Source organism: Eleutherodactylus coqui, chromosome 8, assembly GCF_035609145.1.
Source record: "Eleutherodactylus coqui strain aEleCoq1 chromosome 8, aEleCoq1.hap1, whole genome shotgun sequence".
Taxonomy (NCBI): domain Eukaryota; kingdom Metazoa; phylum Chordata; class Amphibia; order Anura; family Eleutherodactylidae; genus Eleutherodactylus; species Eleutherodactylus coqui.
Window position 1 is genome coordinate 190,262,246 of NC_089844.1, and position 20,113 is coordinate 190,282,358.

At 50.2% G+C, this 20,113-nt stretch overlaps 1 protein-coding gene across 2 annotated transcripts in view; it reads left to right on the forward strand.

Moving 5' to 3' along the window:
* The first annotated feature begins 9,453 nt into the window (after positions 1-9,453).
* Positions 9,454-20,113, forward strand: part of HECW2 (HECT, C2 and WW domain containing E3 ubiquitin protein ligase 2) — a 243,315-nt gene continuing 232,655 nt past the window's right edge. For both annotated transcript variants that reach the window (XM_066577152.1, XM_066577153.1), the window contains exon 1: positions 9,454-9,567. The gene's annotated coding sequence lies outside the window, so the exon portion shown is untranslated. The remainder of the gene's footprint in view (positions 9,568-20,113) is intronic.

Genomic DNA, 20,113 nt, shown 5'->3' on the forward strand with positions numbered 1-20,113 from the left:
ATCCTATCAGGAAAAGATTGTTTCTCCATACTTTGGCTCCCTCCCCAGGATGCCCCCACAGAAAGGTAGCGTAGATCGAAGCATGGTCAGACCAAGTGGCTATGTTAATTTTTGCTTCTGTAACAGATGGTAAAGTCGCTCTGTCAACAAAAATCAAGTTTATACGGGAAAAATATCTATGACGCGCTGAAGAAAAGCTGCATTCTTTTGAGGAGGCACTCAGGCATCTGAACGTGTCATATACTGCCTCCTTCTGGAGCCAGGGAAGTAGGGAAGGGGCACCTCTCGTTAGATTAGCTGGGGAGTCTATTTGTCTGTCTGGTGCTAAATTGAAATCTCCACAAATAATTAGTTTACCCACTTCACGCCTCCGCATCTTTTTTATGGTTCTGTTTAAGAAATGAATTTGCGCAGAATTGTAAAGGGAGACGAGTTTAGTTTACCTGTAAGAATTATATATCTCCCTTTAGGGTCCTTTTCCTGAGAATTAATGTCCAAGTGGACAGAGTCCCTAAAGGCAATCGGTAATCCTGCCTTTTTGTTTTGCGCACACGCCAAATAAATGGAAATTTTTATGTGAGCTTTTTGGACATGCGGAGGCCGCAAAGTGGGTCTCCTGAACACACCGTATATCAGCATGGTTAGACAAAGCTTCCCTCCATAGGGACGAGCGCTTGAACGGAGAGTTTAGCCCGTTAGCATTTATAGATAAAAGTTTAACCGTCATTTAAAACACATACTTAGCTAAAATATGCTTGGGAATCTGCAAGATGTCTTCTTAAAACAGTGAGAGGGAAAAACAAATATATCAACTTAATCAATAAGGTTGCTGCATAAAGTAAGAGAACGAAGTAAAGCAACAAGTCCTTACAGTGTGCGGGCTTGTTCATCCGGGGGGGTGGAGAGTTCACCTAGATGAGAGCGACGTCCAGGCTCTCAATTGACTCGATTAGGATGCTTTTCGTGTCTCAGCAGTTCGGATTGTTTGCTGATTGGTTCTTTTCTTGAACCCTGGGTCTCCTGGTTAGGAGTGAAGGTGTCTCCATGGTAGGGTTGATGTTCCAAAGCTTCTAAGTTGGGGCCACGTCCTCTGGCATCGAAAAGACGTGGTTTACGCCATCCTTGTAGATCACAAGTTTTGGTGGAAAGCCCCACTTATATGGGATTTTTGCTTGGCGTAAAGCGTTAGTAATTGTAGGGAATTTCTTTCTGGCCTGGAGTGTGGCTTGTGATAGATCTACTTATGGACGGACTTCTGAAAAAGGTGCCTGAAGCTGGCTTAGTTTGTGGGCTGTTTGCATGAGGGCTTCTTTTATATGGAAAAAATGTAGCCGTGCAAGTACATCCCCAGGGACAGAATCCGGAATGAATTTGGGCTTAGGTAGTCTGTGAGCTCTATCGATAGACAAGTCCATAGGGCTGGCATCAGGGAGTACGGCTGGGATTAGTTGTTAATAATACCCGTTGCCGGGATATTCTCTGGAATTCCTCTGAACTTAATGTTGTTTCGACGATTTCTATCCTCCATGTCTGCCGTTTTAATCTTGAGCGCACCTACTTCCTCTGTCAAAGCATAGTGGGAATCGATCAGTTCATTGTGAGAGTATGTGATCTCTCCCATTTAGTTTTCAATATGTGTCGCCCTTTCATCTAGTTCCACCAAGTTCGCCTTTAAAGGGGTTGTCCCGCGGCAGCAAGTGGGGTTATGCACTTCTGTATGGCCATATTAATGCACTTTGTAATATACATCGTGCATTAAATATGAGCCATACAGAAGTTATTCACTTACCTGCTCCGTTGCTAGCGTCCTCGTCTCCATGGTGCCGTCTAACTTCAGCGTCTAATCGCCCGATTAGACGCGCTTGCGCAGATGGGTCTTTTCCCTTCAGCTCGGTTCGGCAGCAGCGGCGTTCTGGCTCGGCCCCCTTGTACGCGTCATCGCGTAGCTCCGCCCCCGGCACATGTGCCGATTCCAGCCAATCAGAAGGCTGGGACAGTGTTAGTCTGGAATCCTGTCTACAACAATCCCAACGCTCCTTCTTAGGGCTACCTGTGCATTTAACTCCGTGGTTGCTGGGAGTTGTAGTACCTCAGCATTGCACTGCAAGGCCTGCGTTCAGCCTTCAGTTACATTTTTTACTGCGGGCAGTTAGCGTAACGCAAGCGTTCTCTGCCTCCAAGTGCACGCCAAGAAAGCACTAATATTTTTCACCGCTCTGTGTTACCAGTCAGCTGCTGGCGCAGTGTACGGGGCCAGACAGCCATAGAGGGAAGTCCAATACACGCTCTATTGCCTGCATTGCATTGGGAAAAAACTAATTTTAAAAAAGGAATCCTTTTTTACGTCTGCTTGTAACCCAGTGCACATTACTGCGTGGTCTGTGGGACTTGAGCTGAATCTCAACTGCATAGTGCACAGCTAGTCCTGCTTGCATTTTCCTTATAATTTATCTCTGGCTTCATTTAGCGTTGTATAACCGTTGGCAGGCACCAACTGCGCGGCAATAATTCAAAAATTTTTTACACCGCTCTGTCTCTGCTCGATTCTTAATCTACCATGCTGAAGGGTAGGGGTAGGGCTAGAGGACGCGGGCGAGGGCGCAGAGTTCCAAGTGAGGGTGCGGGTATAGACCGAGTTCCTGGTCCAGGCGAATCACAGCCAGCTGCTGCGGGAGTAGGAGAGAGGACAGTTTATGGGGTCCCCAACTTCATATCACAATTTTTGGGTCGACGTCGTAGACCTTTATTAAAACACGAGCAGTGTGAGCAGGTCCTGTCGTGGATGGCAGAAAGTGCATCCAGCAATCTATCGACCAGCCAGTCTTCTACACCGTCCACTGCTGCAACTCTGAATCCTGTCCAGGTATGTGGTTGCAGCATATAGTTCCTCTGAGTATTCCCTCCACCTATCCTTGATACACTGTTGGTCATTCAGTTGCTTCCCATTTTTGCCTCTGACTGTGCTGTTGCGTGCCATGAAAGTTTTTCAGGCCATCTTGACCTGTGATAATAGGCCTTGCCTATATTTTTTCATGGCTTCTGCTTTAAGTTGTTTGCAACGCTCATTCCAGTCCATTTCCTTATCTTTCCTCCAGAGAATGTAGTGGGAATATGCAAATTATCTTCCTGGAGCTCCAATCTCTGGTCTGGCAACATCCTCCCAGCAGCGAGACTCGGCTATACCCAGCAATGTTCCCGCTCACAGGGAATCTTTACTCTTCACAGAATGCAGCGGTAATTTGCTAATAATCTTACTAGAGCTCCAATGTCTATCTGAGCAGCTACACCAGGGTAACACCAGCACTCCTCCACAAATGAACCAGCATTATATGCAAATTATCAAAATGTGATTGTTCTCAGCAAGAGAAACGACGTAATCTTGTAGATATGATACCTTTTAATGGCTAACAAAAATACATGATGTAATAACAGCGAGCTTCCGAACCGACGCAGGGTTCTTCTTCAGGCTTAAATGGATTGGATCTGAAGAGGCATGCATATTTATACACACTTATAACATACATACTTATGACAAGGCACAGATATGGATGTGATTGGTTCGCACTTAAAAGGAATTCTGCAACAGCAAACAAACTTTTTTTGTCTAGGCACTGATAGCGAAGTGAAAGTTTTATGGTCCCTAAATTACTGTTGGAGGGGGGAAAAGTCAGCAGGCTTGAATTGCTACAATATATACACAAACATTTTTAGCTAAACACTGATAAGGGAGTGAAAGTTTATGGTCCCTGAATTACTGTTGATGGGGGTCTTATCTGTGCAATCAAGTCTCACACTTCCCATTCACGCATAAATCCTGGGGAATAATTTAACCCAGTATTCAGCGGGTCAAAGGTTATCAATTTATATTCCCAAATTCTTCTGTGGTTTTGTGACTTGAAACCACCCTTCAATATCAAAACTCTCATATCTCCTATGTCATGTCCATGGTTAGAGAAGTGCTCGGCCACAGGTAATTCCCTTTTTCTGTGTTCAATCGTGTGGCGATGAGATCTCATCCTGGCTTTCAGTTTCTGTCCTGTTTCTCCAACATAAAGACCCCCAACAGGACATTTACTGCACATGATCAGGTACACAACATTGGACGAGGAACATGTAAATGTCCCTGCAAATTATCTTTATTGAGCTCCAATCTCTGGCCTGGCAATGTCCTCTGAGCAGCTAGTCTTGGATAAACAATTCGCCATAAATATGTAAATCATCTTCATGGAGTTCTGGTCTGATGATGTCGTTCAAAGAGCTACACCCGGCTAAACTCAGAACTATTCCCAAATCTCAGTGCATATTGTGTACCCCTCCTGCTATATATACTATACATACTACAGGGCTCAGTGTATAATGTGTCCCCTCCGGCTATATATACTATACATACTACAGGGCTCGGTGTATAATGTGTCCCCTCCTGCTATATATACTATACATAATACAGGGCTCAGTGTATAATGTGTCCCCTCCTGCTATATATACTATACATACTACATGGCTCAGTGTATAATGTGTCCCCTCCGGCTATATATACTATACATACTACAGGGCTCTGTGTATAATGTGTCCCCTCCTGCTATATATACTATACGTACTACAGCGCTCAGTGTATAATGTGTCCCCTCCTGCTATATATACTATACGTACTACAGCACTCAGTGTATAATGTGTCCCCCTCCTCCTATATATCCTATACATACTACATGACTCAGTGTATAATATGGTCCCTCCTGCTATATATACTATACATACTACAGGGCTCAGTGCATATTGTGTCCCCCTCCTGCTATATATACTATACATACTACAGGGCTCAGTGTATAATGTGTCCCCCTCCTGCTATATATACTATACATACTATAGGGATCAGTGTATAATGTGTCCCGCTCCTGCTATATATACTATACATACTACAAGACTCAGTGTATAATGTGTCCCCTCCTGCTATGTATACTATACATACTACAGGGATCAGTGTATAATGTGTCCCCCTCCTGCTATATACTATAGGGATCAGCGTATAATGTGTCCCCCTCCTGCTATATATACTATAGGGATCAGTGTATAATGTGTCTCCCTCCTGCTATTTATACTGTACATACTACAGGGCTCAGTGTATAATGTGTCCCCCTCCTGCTATATATACTATACATACTACAAGAATCAGTGTATAATGTGTCCTCCTCCTGCCATATATACTATACATACTACAGGGCTCAGTGTATAATGTGTCCCCTCCTGCTATATATACTATACATACTACAGGGATCAGTGTATAATGTGTCCCCCTCCTGCTATATATACTATGCATACTACTGGGATCAGTGTATAATGTGCCATCTCCTGCTATATATACTATACATACTATAGAGATCAGTGTATAATGTGTCCCGCTCCTGCTATATATACTATACATACTACAGGGCTCAGTGTATAATGTGTCCCCCTCCTGCTATATATACTATACATACTACAGGGCTCAGTGTATAATGTGTCCCCCTCCTGCTATATATACTATACATACTATAGGGATCAGTGTATAATGTGTCCCCCTCCTGCTATATATACTGTACATACTACAGGGCTCAGTGTATAATGTGTCCCCCCCCCCCTGCTATATATACTGTACATACTACAGGGCTCAGTGTATAATGTGTCCTCCTCCTGCTATATATACTATACATACTACAGGGATCAGTGTATAATGTGCCATCTCCTGCTATATATACTATACATACTATAGCGATCAGTGTATAATGTGTCCCGCTCCTGCTATATATACTATACATACTACAGGGCTCGGTGTATAATGTGTCCCCTCCTGCTATATATCCTATACATACTACAGGGCTCAGTGTATAATGTGTCCCCCTCCTGCTATATATAGTATACGTACTACAGGGATCAGTGTATAATGTGCCCCCTCCTGCTATATATACTATACATACTACAGGGATCAGTATATAATGTGCCCCCCCCCCCTGCTATATATACTGTACATACTACAGGGCTCAGTGTATAATATTCCCTCTCCTGCTATATATACTATACATACTACAGGGCTCAATGTATAATGTGCCCCCTCCAGCGATACATACTACAGGGCTCTGTGCATAATGTCCCCCCTCCTGCTATATATGCTATACATACTACAGGGCTTAGTGTATAATGTGTCCCCTCCTGCTATATATACTGTACATACTACAGGGCTCAGTGTATAATGTGTCCCCTCCAGCGTTATATATACTACAGGGATCAGTGTAAAATGTCCCCCTCCTGCTATATATACTATACATACTACAGGGCTCAGTGTATAATGTGCCCCCTCCAGCAATATATATTATACATACTACAGGGCTCAGTGTATAATGTGTCCCCTCCTGCTATATATACTACAGGGATCAGTGTATAATGTGTCCCCTCCTGCTATTCATACTACAGGGCTCATTGCATAATGTGCCTCCTCCTGCTATATATACTATACATACTACAGGGCTCAGTGTATAATGTGTCCTCCTCCTCCTCCTCCTATATATACTATACATACCACAGGGCTCAGTGTATAATGTGTCCTCCTCCTCCTATATATACTATACATACCACAGGGCTCAGTGTATAATCTGTCCCCTCCTGCTGTATATACTATACATACTACAGGGGATCAGTGAATAATGTCCCCCTCCTGCTATATATCCTATACATACTACAGGGCTCAATGCATAATGCGTCCCCTCCTGCTATATATCCACTACATGACTCAGTGTATAATATGGCCCCTCCTGCTATATATATACTATACATACTACAGGGCTCAATGTATAATGTGTCCCCCTCCTGTTATATATAATGTGTCCCTCCTGCTATATATACTATACATACTACAGAGCTCAGTGTATAATGTGCCCACTCCTTCTATATATACTACTAGCTGATATACCCGGCTTCGCCCGAGTTAATTTGGTACTGGTGTTTATCTGCTGTTCACATGGAAAATCTTATGAAGTCGTGGTTACTTTAGAGATACCGAGGAAAAAAATATGTTCATCATTTTGCATAGTTCTCTGCGTTACCCAGGAAACACCATGTGGAGGTAACCATGCAACGTATATAAAATAAAATTTAAAAAAATTTGTGAAAAACAAATAAGAAAACAATTGAATTCTAAAAGGAAATAATTCCTCATTAAAACTAAAAAGGTAGTTTTTTTGAAATTGTAACCCACAGAATGTCCACCTCTCACACGCTGCTCATAACACACAGATCAGATAGATTCCTCTCAGTGTATAGGCAGATAGGAGAGAGATTTATCTCAGACTGTATGTGATAATGTCACCCCACAGAATGTCCACCTCTCACACACTCTGCTCATAACACACAGATCAGATAGATTCCTCTCAGTATATAGGCAGATAGGAGAGAGATGTATCTCAGACTGTATGTGATAATGTCACCCCACAGAATGTCCACCTCTCACACACTCTGCTCATAACACACAGATCAGATAGATTCCTCTCAGTATATAGGCAGATAGGAGAGAGATTTATCTCAGACTGTATGTGATAATGTCACCCCACAGAATGTCCTCCTCACACACGCTGCTCATAACAGACAGATCAGATAGATTCCTCTCAGTGTATAGGCAGATAGGAGAGAGATTTATCTCAAGACTGTATGTGATAATGTCAGCCCACAGAATGTCCTACTCACACACGCTGCTCATAACAGACAGATCAGATAGATTCCTCTCAGTATATAGGCAGATAGGAGAGAGATTTATCTCAGACTGTATGTGATGTCACCCCACAGAATGTCCACCTCACACACGCTGCTCATAACACACAGATCAGATAGATTCCTCTCAGTGTATAGGCAGATAGGAGATTTATCTCAGACTGTATGTGAAAATGTTACCCCACAGAATTTCCACCTCACACACGCTGCTCATAACACACAGATCAGATAGATTGCTCTCAGTGTTTAGGCAGATACAGTCTGAGATAAATCTCTCTATGTGAAAATGTCACCCCACAGAATGTCCTACTCACACATACTGCTCATAACACACAGATCAGATAGATTCATCTTAGTGTATAGGCAGATAGATTTATCTCAGACTGTATGTGATAATGTCACCCCACAGAATGTCCTACTCACACACGCTGCTCATAACACACAGATCAGATAGATTCCTCTCAGTGTATAGGCAGATAGGAGAGAGATTTATCTCAGACTGTATGTGATAATGTCACCCCACAGAATGTCCTCCTCACACACGCTGCTCATAACAGACAGATCAGATAGATTCCTCTCAGTGTATAGGCAGATAGGAGAGAGATTTATCTCAAGACTGTATGTGATAATGTCACCCCACAGAATGTCCTACTCACACACGCTGCTCATAACAGACAGATCAGATAGATTCCTCTCAGTATATAGGCAGATAGGAGAGAGATTTATCTCAGACTGTATGTGATAATGTCACCCCACAGAATGTCCACCTCACACACGCTGCTCATAACACACAGATCAGATAGATTCCTCTCCATGTATAGGCAGATAGGAAAGGGATTTATCTCAGACTGTATGTGATAATGTCACCCCACAGAATGTACTTTTGTACTTTACAGCCTTTCCCGTGGAGGACATGTCTTCCGCAGTGAGGGGTAATAGGGGCCGGCTCCCCCCTTCCTTTTCCCTCTGTGAGGAGGACATGTCTCCCACAGTGAGGGGTACTACAGGCCGGCTCCTCTGGTCATCACCCTTCCTCTTCGGCCCCTGGAGGACATGTCACCCGCAGTGAGGGGTACTAGGGGCCGGCTCCTCCAGGCATCAACCTTCCTCTTCCCCCAGTGAGGAGGACATGTCTCCCGCAGTGAGGGATACTAGGGGCCGGCTCCTCCAGGCATCACCCTTCCTTTTCCCCCGTGAGGAGGACATGTCTCCCGCAGTGAGGGATACTAGGGGCCGGCTCCTCCAGGCATCACCCTTCCTTTTCCCCCGTGAGGAGGACATGTCTCCTGCAGTGAGGGGTGCTAGGGGCTGGCTCCCTCAGGCATCACCCTTCCTCTTCCCCAGTGGGGGGTACTAGGGGCCGGCTCCCCCAGGCATCACCCTTCCTCTTCCCCTGTGAGTAGGACATGTATCCCGCCATGAGGGGTATTAGCGGCCGGCTCCCCCAGGCATCACCCTTCCTTTTCCCGTGAAGAGGACATGTCTCCCGCAGTGAGGGGTACTAGGGCCCGGTTCTCCCAGGCATCACCCTTCCTCTCCCCGCCGGCAGCAGCTCGGTGTAGCGGGTCGGCAGCCGGTGACTAGCGCTGTGTTCCCGGCACTCCTCACACTCTGCCGGAGGACGGCGCAGCCAATGACGGCGGCAGAGAGATCAGCCAATGTGGAGGCAGCTGCTGGCGGCCAATGGCTGCGCGCTTTCCACCCTGACAGCCGCCGTCAGCGAGCGGTCAGGATGCTGCGGACTGTCCCGGTGACTCAGGCGTCGGGGCAGCGCTCGGCTTCCCCCTGAATGCCCGTCCGGTGTGCCCGCGGCTGTGGACGAGCTCCTCGCAGGTAGGTGCATTATCCATGACGGCCGGTGTGTTGTCCCTCACCCTGCGCCGAGCCGTGTGGGGAGAGCTGTAGAGCCCCTGCCGTCGTGTCAGTCATCTCCTCGGCGGGGAGATACGGGGCAGCTTACACTGCTGCGGAATGGATGGAGCTGCCACGGGAGGGAGGGAGCGGGCAGGTATGTAGGGAGCCGGGACTCTGGGGAATAGTCTCTGCTGTCCGGTGTTGGGCCGTCCGATGGCAGATGCCCAGCGTAGGGCCGTTGTGCCGGTGGTGCTCTGCCAGAGGATGCCCGGTGTAGGGCCGTTGTGCCGGTGGTGCTCTGCCAGAGGATGCCCGGTGTAGGGCCGTTGTGCCGGTGGTGCTCTGCCAGAGGATGCCCGGTGTAGGGCCGTTGTGCCGGTGGTGCTCTGCCAGAGGATGCCCGGTGTAGGGCCGTTGTGCCGGTGGTGCTCTGCCAGAGGATGCCCGGTGCAGGGCCGTTGTGCCGGTGGTGCTCTGCCAGAGGATGCCCGGTGCAGGGCCGTTGTGCCGGTGGTCCTGATGGCGGTGCCCTGTCGGAAGGTGCCCGGGGTACGGCAGTCCTGACGGCGGTCCCCTGTCGGAAGGTGCCCGGGGTACGGCAGTCCTGACGGCGGTGCCCTGTCGGAAGGTGCCCGGGGTACGGCAGTCCTGACGGCGGTGCCCTTTTGGAAGGTGCCCGGGGTACGGCAGTCCTGACGGCGGTGCCCTGTCGGAAGGTGCCCGGGGTACGGCAGTCCTGACGGCGGTGCCCTGTCGGAAGGTGCCCGGGGTACGGCAGTCCTGACGGCGGTGCCCTGTCGGAAGGTGCCCGGGGTACGGCAGTCCTGACGGCGGTGCCCTGTCGGAAGGTGCCCGGGGTACGGCAGTCCTGACGGCGGTGCCCTGTCGGAAGGTGCCCGGGGTACGGCAGTCCTGACGGCGGTGCCCTGTCGGAAGGTGCCCGGGGTACGGCAGTCCTGACGGCGGTGCCCTGTCGGAAGGTGCCCGGGGTACGGCAGTCCTGACGGCGGTCCCCTGTCGGAAGGTGCCCGGGGTACGGCAGTCCTGACGGCGGTCCCCTGTCGGAAGGTGCCCGGGGTACGGCAGTCCTGACGGCGGTCCCCTGTCGGAAGGTGCCCGGGGTACGGCAGTCCTGACGGCGGTCCCCTGTCGGAAGGTGCCCGGGGTACGACAGTCCTGACGGCGGTCCCCTGTCGGAAGGTGCCCGGGGTACGACAGTCCTGACGGCGGTCCCCTGTCGGAAGGTGCCCGGGGTACGACAGTCCTGACGGCGGTCCCCTGTCGGAAGGTGCCCGGGGTACGACAGTCCTGACGGCGGTCCCCTGTCGGAAGGTGCCCGGGGTACGACAGTCCTGACGGCGGTCCCCTGTCGGAAGGTGCCCGGGGTACGACAGTCCTGACGGCGGTCCCCTGTCGGAAGGTGCCCGGGGTACGACAGTCCTGACGGCGGTCCCCTGTCGGAAGGTGCCCGGGGTACGACAGTCCTGACGGCGGTCCCCTGTCGGAAGGTGCCCGGGGTACGACAGTCCTGACGGCGGTCCCCTGTCGGAAGGTGCCCGGGGTACGACAGTCCTGACGGCGGTCCCCTGTCGGAAGGTGCCCGGGGTACGACAGTCCTGACGGCGGTCCCCTGTCGGAAGGTGCCCGGGGTACGACAGTCCTGACGGCGGTCCCCTGTCGGAAGGTGCCCGGGGTACGACAGTCCTGACGGCGGTCCCCTGTCGGAAGGTGCCCGGGGTACGACAGTCCTGACGGCGGTGCCCTGTCGGAAGGTGCCCGGGGTACGACAGTCCTGACGGCGGTGCCCTGTCGGAAGGTGCCCGGGGTACGACAGTCCTGACGGCGGTGCCCTGTCGGAAGGTGCCCGGGGTACGACAGTCCTGACGGCAGTGCCCTGTCGGAAGGTGCCCGGGGTACGACAGTCCTGACGGCGGTGCCCTGTCGGAAGGTGCCCGGGGTACGACAGTCCTGACGGCGGTGCCCTGTCGGAAGGTGCCCGGGGTACGACAGTCCTGACGGCGGTGCCCTGTCGGAAGGTGCCCGGGGTACGACAGTCCTGACGGCGGTGCCCTGTCGGAAGGTGCCCGGGGTACGACAGTCCTGACGGCGGTGCCCTGTCGGAAGGTGCCCGGGGTACGACAGTCCTGACGGCGGTGCCCTGTCGGAAGGTGCCCGGGGTACGACAGTCCTGACGGCGGTGCCCTGTCGGAAGGTGCCCGGGGTACGACAGTCCTGACGGCGGTGCCCTGTCGGAAGGTGCCCGGGGTACGACAGTCCTGAGGGCGGTCCCCTGTCGGAAGGTGCCCGGGGTAGCACAGTCCTGACGGCGGTCCCCTGTCGGAAGGTGCCCGGGGTAGCACAGTCCTGACGGCGGTCCCCTGTCGGATGGTGCCCGGGGTAGCACAGTCCTGACGGCGGTGCCCTGTCGGATGGTGCCCGGGGTAGCACAGTCCTGACGGCGGTGCCCTGTCGGATGGTGCCCGGGGTAGCACAGTCCTGACGGCGGTGCCCTGTCGGATGGTGCCCGGGTAGCACAGTCCTGACGGCGGTGCCCTGTCGGATGGTGCCCGGGGTAGCACAGTCCTGACGGCGGTGCCCTGTCGGAAGGTGCCCGGGGTAGCACAGTCCTGACGGCGGTGCCCTGTCGGAAGGTGCCCGGGGTAGCACAGTCCTGACGGCGGTGCCCTGTCGGAAGGTGCCTGGGGTAGCACAGTCCTGACGGCGGTGCCCTGTCGGAAGGTGCCCGGGGTAGCACAGTACTAAAGGTGGTCCCCTGTCGGAAGGTGCCCGGGGTAGGATAGTACTGACGGCGGTCCCCTGTCGGGGTAGGGCAGTCCTGATGGCGGCTCCATTTCGGAAAATGCCCAGGGTAGGAGAGTCCTGACGGCGGTCCTCTGACGGGAGATGCCTGGTGTAGAGCTGTCGAGCCAGTGGTACTGCTACTCTGACAGAAGATACCCTGTGTTGGGTGGTCCTGACACTGTTGGGACATGTACTGAAGGGGTTTCCCACAAATTGTCTTAGGTCATCATGTGGATGGGAATGCGCTTTCCACAACTCACATGTGCCCGATATCACCCTGGGTTGGATGGCTCCCTGTGTGGAACCTTTATATTTTTGCAGCCCCTTTGTAGTGCTTTGATGGGCAGCCTGCCTATATTGTGCTTGTGCAGAAAGCAGCGAGATAGCAGCATAGACATAGCAGATCAGCTCAGTGAATAAATATTGTACCAGAACCAAGCTCATAACATAAATACAGCACTAGAACCAAGCTTTGTATATAAATGCCACCCTAGAACCAAGTACATAGATACAGGACCAGAATCAAGCTCATTGGCACCAAGGTCAGCGCATAGGTAGAGCCCCGGGCACCAAGGTCAGCGCATAGGTAGAGCCCCGGGCACCAAGGTCAGCGCATAGGTAGAGCCCCAAAATCAAGCTTATAATGTAAATGCAGTAGGAAAACTAAACAGCTGTACTGCCAGTACACCAATGGGCTGACAGCTATGCCTTGGAACATCAGAGGGGAGGAGATAGAGATAGGAGAAGGATAATTCATGTGGCTCGGTGGACCTATGGGGAGAGATTGCCCCTTACAAGCTGATGATTTGTGCCCTGTGTGACTATACGGATCACGCATAGCTAAGGCTGATTACGGAAGTGCTACCTGGCCAGTCTTCAGAGCAGTACAAATGGGGCCTCCAGTGATGTCCTAGCTGCACGGCTGCAATCCCTTAATGACTAGGCCGAATTTTGGGTATCTGACATGTGTCACTTTAACATAGAATAACTCTGTAAAGGTTTTGCATATCCAAGTGATTCTGACATTGTTTTTTCAACACATATTGTACTTCATTTAGGTGGTAAAATAGTACATTCCTCTTGATCTAAATAAATGTTCACACAGAAATTTGAGACTGTTTTGCACTCAAAACTTAAAACAGACGAACTGAGCTGAGACGTATATTGTAAATTAGTCCACTGAGCTCAGGACAGTTTTATGATGTCTTATCTCTCCTTTGACCTGCACATGGAAGGAGAAGCAGCACCACCTATTGGATGGCGACATTATTACAAGTCAGGCTCTGCATTTTTATGAAGTTTTAAGGAAATAAAAAAATTGATTTGGAAGAGGACCTCCCTCTTGACCTCCTTCAGACCTTCCATATTTTTCCACTTATGCAATAATCCCGGGCTGAGGTTCATTCCATTCTTGAGAGTATCAAACATGGCCATTAATTTGTACTCCAAAATTCTTCTGTGATGCTGTGACTTGAAGTTGCCCTTCAGTATGATAACTCTCATCATCTCTATGATATGTCCCTGACCACAAAAATGTTTTGCCACAGGTAGTTCAGTCCCTCTAATCGAGTGGCGATGAGACCTCATCCTCGCTCTCAGTTTTTGTCCTGTTTCCCCGATATAATGCTGCCCAACAGGACATTTACTGCCCCGGATCAGGTTCACGACATCAGACGTGGAACATGTGAATGTCCCGGGATCTTATAGTCCTGCTGTGTGTTGGGGATCTGTATCCTGTTTTCCTTCACCAAGCCAAGATTGTAAAGGCTCATAGATGTCAGAATGATAGAGACTCCCACAAATGACTCCATTTTAAAAACTACACCTCACAAATCGGATCTGTCACGGGAGGTGAAACTTTAACTTTTATTTTAACTTTTAAAGAGAATTTTTTTATTTTTTTTAACTTTTGCATGATCGCTGTTATCCATTGGATAGATTGGATAACACCGATCATGTGACCGGCAACTGCTGTATGCAGTCCTCGGTGACAGCTTCCTGCTCTCGGCTACTCATACTACCCAGGAGCAAGGAGTTTTTAAATTTCCCGGGCTTCTGAGTGTGATGCAGTGATGCCTAGCGCGCATGCACAGACGCCAGTACCATGTCTTGGAGGACCAGAACGTCGGGGAACATCGCGGCGGAGGATGGGGGTGAGTATTCTCAGCTCTCCTTACGGATCCCATCTTTTTTAACTTTGTATTCATTTTAATTGGATCGCCAGTATCCGGTGCATACCGGCGATTGCGTGACCGGGGTGTGGGGTGGGGGTGGGGCCCATGACCTCTCCAGGTTGTCGGCTACATCCGGTAGCTGTCAGCATGGAGCTGTCACGTCCACAGCCTGCAGGGCTTAAATCCCCAGCGGAAGCATGTTTTTACAGACTGGAGATTAAATTCCAACGAACAAGGAGGTAAAAAACCTATGCGGTGGTCACTAAAGGGTTAAACAATTTGGTGGCAAATCTTATTGGATAACGTTTTTGTAAGATTTACAGAGTTGTGACTGGAGTGTTTGGCAAATACTGTGATTCGGGTATTGTTTCTCCTTGAGGAAAGCACACAGAAAGTGAGTGAGGAGACTTATAAGGCCATGCATGCTCCTCTGGAAGATATATGCAAATAAGGAAGATGGAACAACACCGCTGCAGCGCCATCTATTGGATCGCAGCATTCCTGCAAAATCAATGACCGACTCTTTTTTTAGGTCAGAGCTGTTGGCCTCAGTCGTCCGACCAGCTGGTCATTATGATGCCATAATGTATGAGGTCCACTGGACAGATGAGAAGTCTTAATAGCTCTACTTAAATGGAACTTGTCATGACCTTTTGGCCAAAAAACTACATTATAGGGCTCAAAGGTGAGGGAATGGGGAATCTGTGGAGTGGAGTTACATACTCATCGGGTGCCCCACTCCTTCGCTATGTCCCTGTGAAGTTGGCATGCTCACACAGCGTGATTTTTAGCCAACTCATGCGTCGTCCTGACGGTAGTCCTTTTACGGAAGATACAGCCCCGGAACCAAGGTCATCCCATAGATACAGCCCCGGAACCAAGGTCATCCCATAGATACAGCCCCGGAACCAAGGTCATCTCATTGATACAGCCCCGGAACCAAGGTCATCCCAGGATACAGCCCACGGAACCAAGGTCATCCCAGGATACAGCCCCGGAACCAAGGTCATCCCATGGATGCAGCCCCGGAAACAAGGTCATCCCATGGATGCAGCCCCGGAACCAAGGTCATCCCATGGATGCAGCCCCGGAACCAAGGTCATCCCATGGATGCAGCCCCGGAACCAAGGTCATCCCATGGATGCAGCCCCGGAACCAAGGTCGTCCCATGGATGCAGCCCCGGAACCAAGGTCGTCCCATGGATGCAGCCCCGGAACCAAGGTCGTCCCATGGATGCAGCCCCGGAACCAAGGTCGTCCCATGGATGCAGCCCCGGAACCAAGGTCATCTCATTGATACAGCCCACGGAACCAAGGTCATCCCAGGATACAGCCCACGGAACCAAGGTCATCCCAGGATACAGCCCCGGAACCAAGGTCATCTCATGGATGCAGCCCCGGAACCAAGGTCATCCCATGGATGCAGCCCCGGAACCAAGGTCGTCCCATGGATGCAGCCCCGGAACCAAGGTCGTCCCATGGATGCAGCCCCGGAACCAAGGTCGTCCCATGGATGCAGCCCCGGAACCAAGGTCGTCCCATGGGTGCAGCCCCGGAACCAGGGTCGTCCCACGGGTGCAGCCCCGGAACCAGGGTCGTCCCACGGGTGCAGCCCCGGAACCAGGGTCGTCCCACGGGTGCAGCCCCGGAACCAGGGTCGTCCCACGGGTGCAGCCCCGGAACCAGGGTCGTCCCACGGGTGCAGCCCCGGAACCAGGGTCGTCCCACGGGTGCAGCCCCGGAACCAGGGTCGTCCCACGGGTGCAGCCCCGGAACCAGGGTCGTCCCACGGGTGCAGCCCCGGAACCAGGGTCGTCCCACGGGTGCAGCCCCGGAACCAGGGTCGTCCCACGGGTGCAGCCCCGGAACCAGGGTCGTCCCACGGGTGCAGCCCCGGAACCAGGGTCGTCCCACGGGTGCAGCCCCGGAACCAGGGTCGTCCCACGGGTGCAGCCCCGGAACCAGGGTCGTCCCACGGGTGCAGCCCCGGAACCAGGGTCGTCCCACGGGTGCAGCCCCGGAACCAGGGTCGTCCCACGGGTGCTGCCCCGGATGGATGCAGCCCCAAGGAGACAACTCAGAAGTCACACTGTTTGTGCATGACAACTCCATGGGGACACAGCGCAGGAACGGGGCACCCGGTGAATTTGAAACACCACTCCCCGTTTCCTCACCTTTGAGCCCTTAATGACAGTTTCCCTTTAAAGACTCCACAAAAAGATGAGAACCATCATGGCAAGATGGTTGAATTGTAGCTTGACACAGGCCATAAGTCACAAATCTATGCGGAAATAGGAGTAAGGGTACTGCCCACGGGAGCTGACAATCTATTGGGAAATAGGAGTGAGGGTCCTCCACAGGAGCTGACAATCTATGGGGAAAGAGCAGTGAGATACCTGCTTACAAGATCTTACAATCCATGGGGTTATAGGAGTGAGGGTCCTGCTCACATGAGATTACAATCTATAGGGAAATAGGAGTGAGGGTCCTGCTCACATAAGCTTACAATCTATAGGGAAATAGGAGTGAGGGTCTTGCTCACAAGACCTTACAGTCTTTGGGGAAATAGAGGAGTGAGAGTCTTGCTCACAAAAGCTTACAGTGTATATGGAAATAGGGAGTGAGGGTCCTGTCCACAAGAGCTTACAATCTATGTGGAAATAGGAGAGAGGGTCCTGTCCACAAGAGCTTACAATCTATGTGAAAATAGGAGAGATAACCCTGCTCACAAGAGCTTACAGTCTATGGGGAAATAGGAGTGAGGGTCCTGCTCACAAGAGCTTACAATCTTTGAGGGAAATAGGAGTGAGGGTCTTGCTCACAAGAGCTTACAATCTTTTGGGGGAATGGGAGTGGGGGTCCTGCTCAAAAAAGCTTACAGTGTATATGGAAATAGGAGTGAGGGTCCTGTCCACAAGAGCTTGCAATTTATGGGTAAATAGGAGAGAGGACCATGCTCACAAGAGATTACAGTCTATGGGGAAATAGGGTTGAGGCTCTGGCTCACAAGAGCTTACAGTCTTTGGGGAGATGGGAGAGAGGGTCCTGCTCACAAGAGCTGACAATCTATGAGGAAATAGGAGAGAGGGTGTTGTCCATTGATCTGAAGTGCACGGGCTGTGGGGATCGTGTTGGATAAAGTGGAGTAAGTCCTTGTTGGATCAAGTGAACAAGTTATTTGCTTTAAAATGCAGTCCGTTTACATGCGTCATTGGCCCAATCACTCGATCGCTGGTCCTTCAGGAAATGTGCCAGGTAATGGGAATGACTGATCGCTTCTTGCACGTATCTATATTCAAATGATTGAATGGTAATTTTATGCAGCCATGAAAGGCAACAGTAAGCGAATGAATTCTATTTTGTCGTGTAAAAGGGCCCTTAAATTAGGGAATGTGATAGGCCTGCCTAAAGAGGTGTGTGTTCTTAGGGAACTGGTGCAGCTGGAGACATCTTGGAGATGGGAGTTGGAGGTTTGAATTGTAGCTCTACACAGGCCAATAGTCACAAATAATCGCTCAAAGCAGAGATTGTGGTTGATTGTCGGCACGTGTACACTTTGTACCCCAACAGGGCGCTGAGCGAGAAGTCACTCAATAGTCATTACACAGCGGCTTCTCAGTGTAAACAGGAGTTTCTCAATATATAAATGACTCCTGTTTACTGTGAACGGAGGTGGGTGGCTGGGAGTGATCTGTGAATGCCTGAATCCCCCTGGGAAAGCAGAAGGGCAGGCACTCAGATACTGCCTCCCTGCTGATTAGGCCACAAACTGTGCAGTGACGCATGGGAAGTGAGGAAAAGGAAGTCAGAACAGTGAACTACGGGCAGAATGCTAGACTTGTACATGCCCCCTTCCTGAAAGTAGATTGCAAACATCAGAACAATGGCTAGACCTTCTAAACATCATAATTTACAGACATAAAACAGGGTGCAAACAGCAGTAAATGAGGGGCAGGAGAACCTGGAGCATTTAAAAAAAACTTGATAAAAACTTCTGTATGCTTCAACACAAGTAAATACTATTTGTATAAATGTCATTGCTATACAAAAGTCCCATCTGACACAAAAATACTGTAATAATGCATAAATTGTCACATTTGTGTCAAGCCTATTTTTTCACATCTACATGAGCGTGCATAAGATATCCCAGAAGGACTCCTATTATGAACATTCAGAACTTCAACGCGCTTCGCCTGCATGGGCGCACGCCAATTAGGACAGTGAGTAACAGGACATAAAAACCATGACCACCACGGTTAATCCAACATGTGCATACTTTATTAGTCAAGCGAAGATAACTATGTTTCATAAGTTGAACCACAAAGAGGGATCTGACCCTGGCCTAACAGAGAAGGGAAGAACTGCATACAAGTGGAGTAATCGTCTCAATGACGGCTGCACCTCAGGAACCTAGGCCAGCCCTGTCTCTCTCCTTGTAGTGGCAGGCGGCTGTGCCACAGAGGGTACATATATACAGAACCATGTGTTAGAACAGGGTTCCCCAACTCCAGTCCTCAGGGACCGCCAACAGGTCATGTTTTCAGGTTTTCCTCAGTGTTGCACAGGTGATGTAATTATTGTCGGTGCCTCAGACATTGCCACAGGTGTTGTTACCATAGGATATCCTGAAAACATGACCTGTTGGTGGTCCCTGAGGACTGGAGTTGGGGACCTCTGTGTTAGAATACTCCAGCTGAGCAGATAGACAGACTAATGCAAGTCATATCCCAGAACGCCTATAGAAGAAAATGTGCAGACAGCTCTAAAGTGCAGACCGGTAGTCGGAACACGGGTAAGGTCGGGACATCGAAAATCGAAATATCGCTATATGGCTAATGCTTCGGTGATACTTGTCATCGATATTGTTATGTCCGCTATATCGGTAACATCGATAGTTTAAGGCAATATAATATCGATTTGTCTTGTGGTCCGGTGACCGGATGTTCTTTCTTTACATTCTGCCCCTTCCTTTGTGTTGGCACAGGATGTAGTTTTGCTCGAGGCACCAATAAACTTCTAAACAAGTTCTAGAAACTTCTGTAAAGTGTGAGGTGACTCTTTGTCACCAATAAGGTTTGCTCCAGGCAGAACAACTCTCCGAATAGTGGGGTCTTCAGCCCCTCCTCCACATGCGTTTGTTCATGGCGTTAGACGCAGGCATCTAACACAATGGCTGTGGGCAATGCTTTCTAAATAAAAAAGATGGAGGGCTGCGCTGAATGCACAAAGGTAACGTCCAGGAAAGAAGACGTGCCATGTCGTGCGTTCAGCGTCTCACGCGAACGCAGTGCCCATAGAAAAGATAGTAGACCCATCCAACGCAATTGCAATTGTGTTCGGGGCACCGCGTTCGCGTTACCAGGCCCTGCATTGTTTACAAGTTGCCATGGAGACCGTTGCTACCTCAGCGGCAACTTGAAAAAGTGCAGGGCACGCAGCCCCACAAACACACAGAGATCACGTTCACATCCGTCAGCTCCAGCGGCCAGCTTCTGGCTTCCTTGTCGCTGGCAGGACCTTGTTTCAGGGTGTTTACCCCCAATCACCTT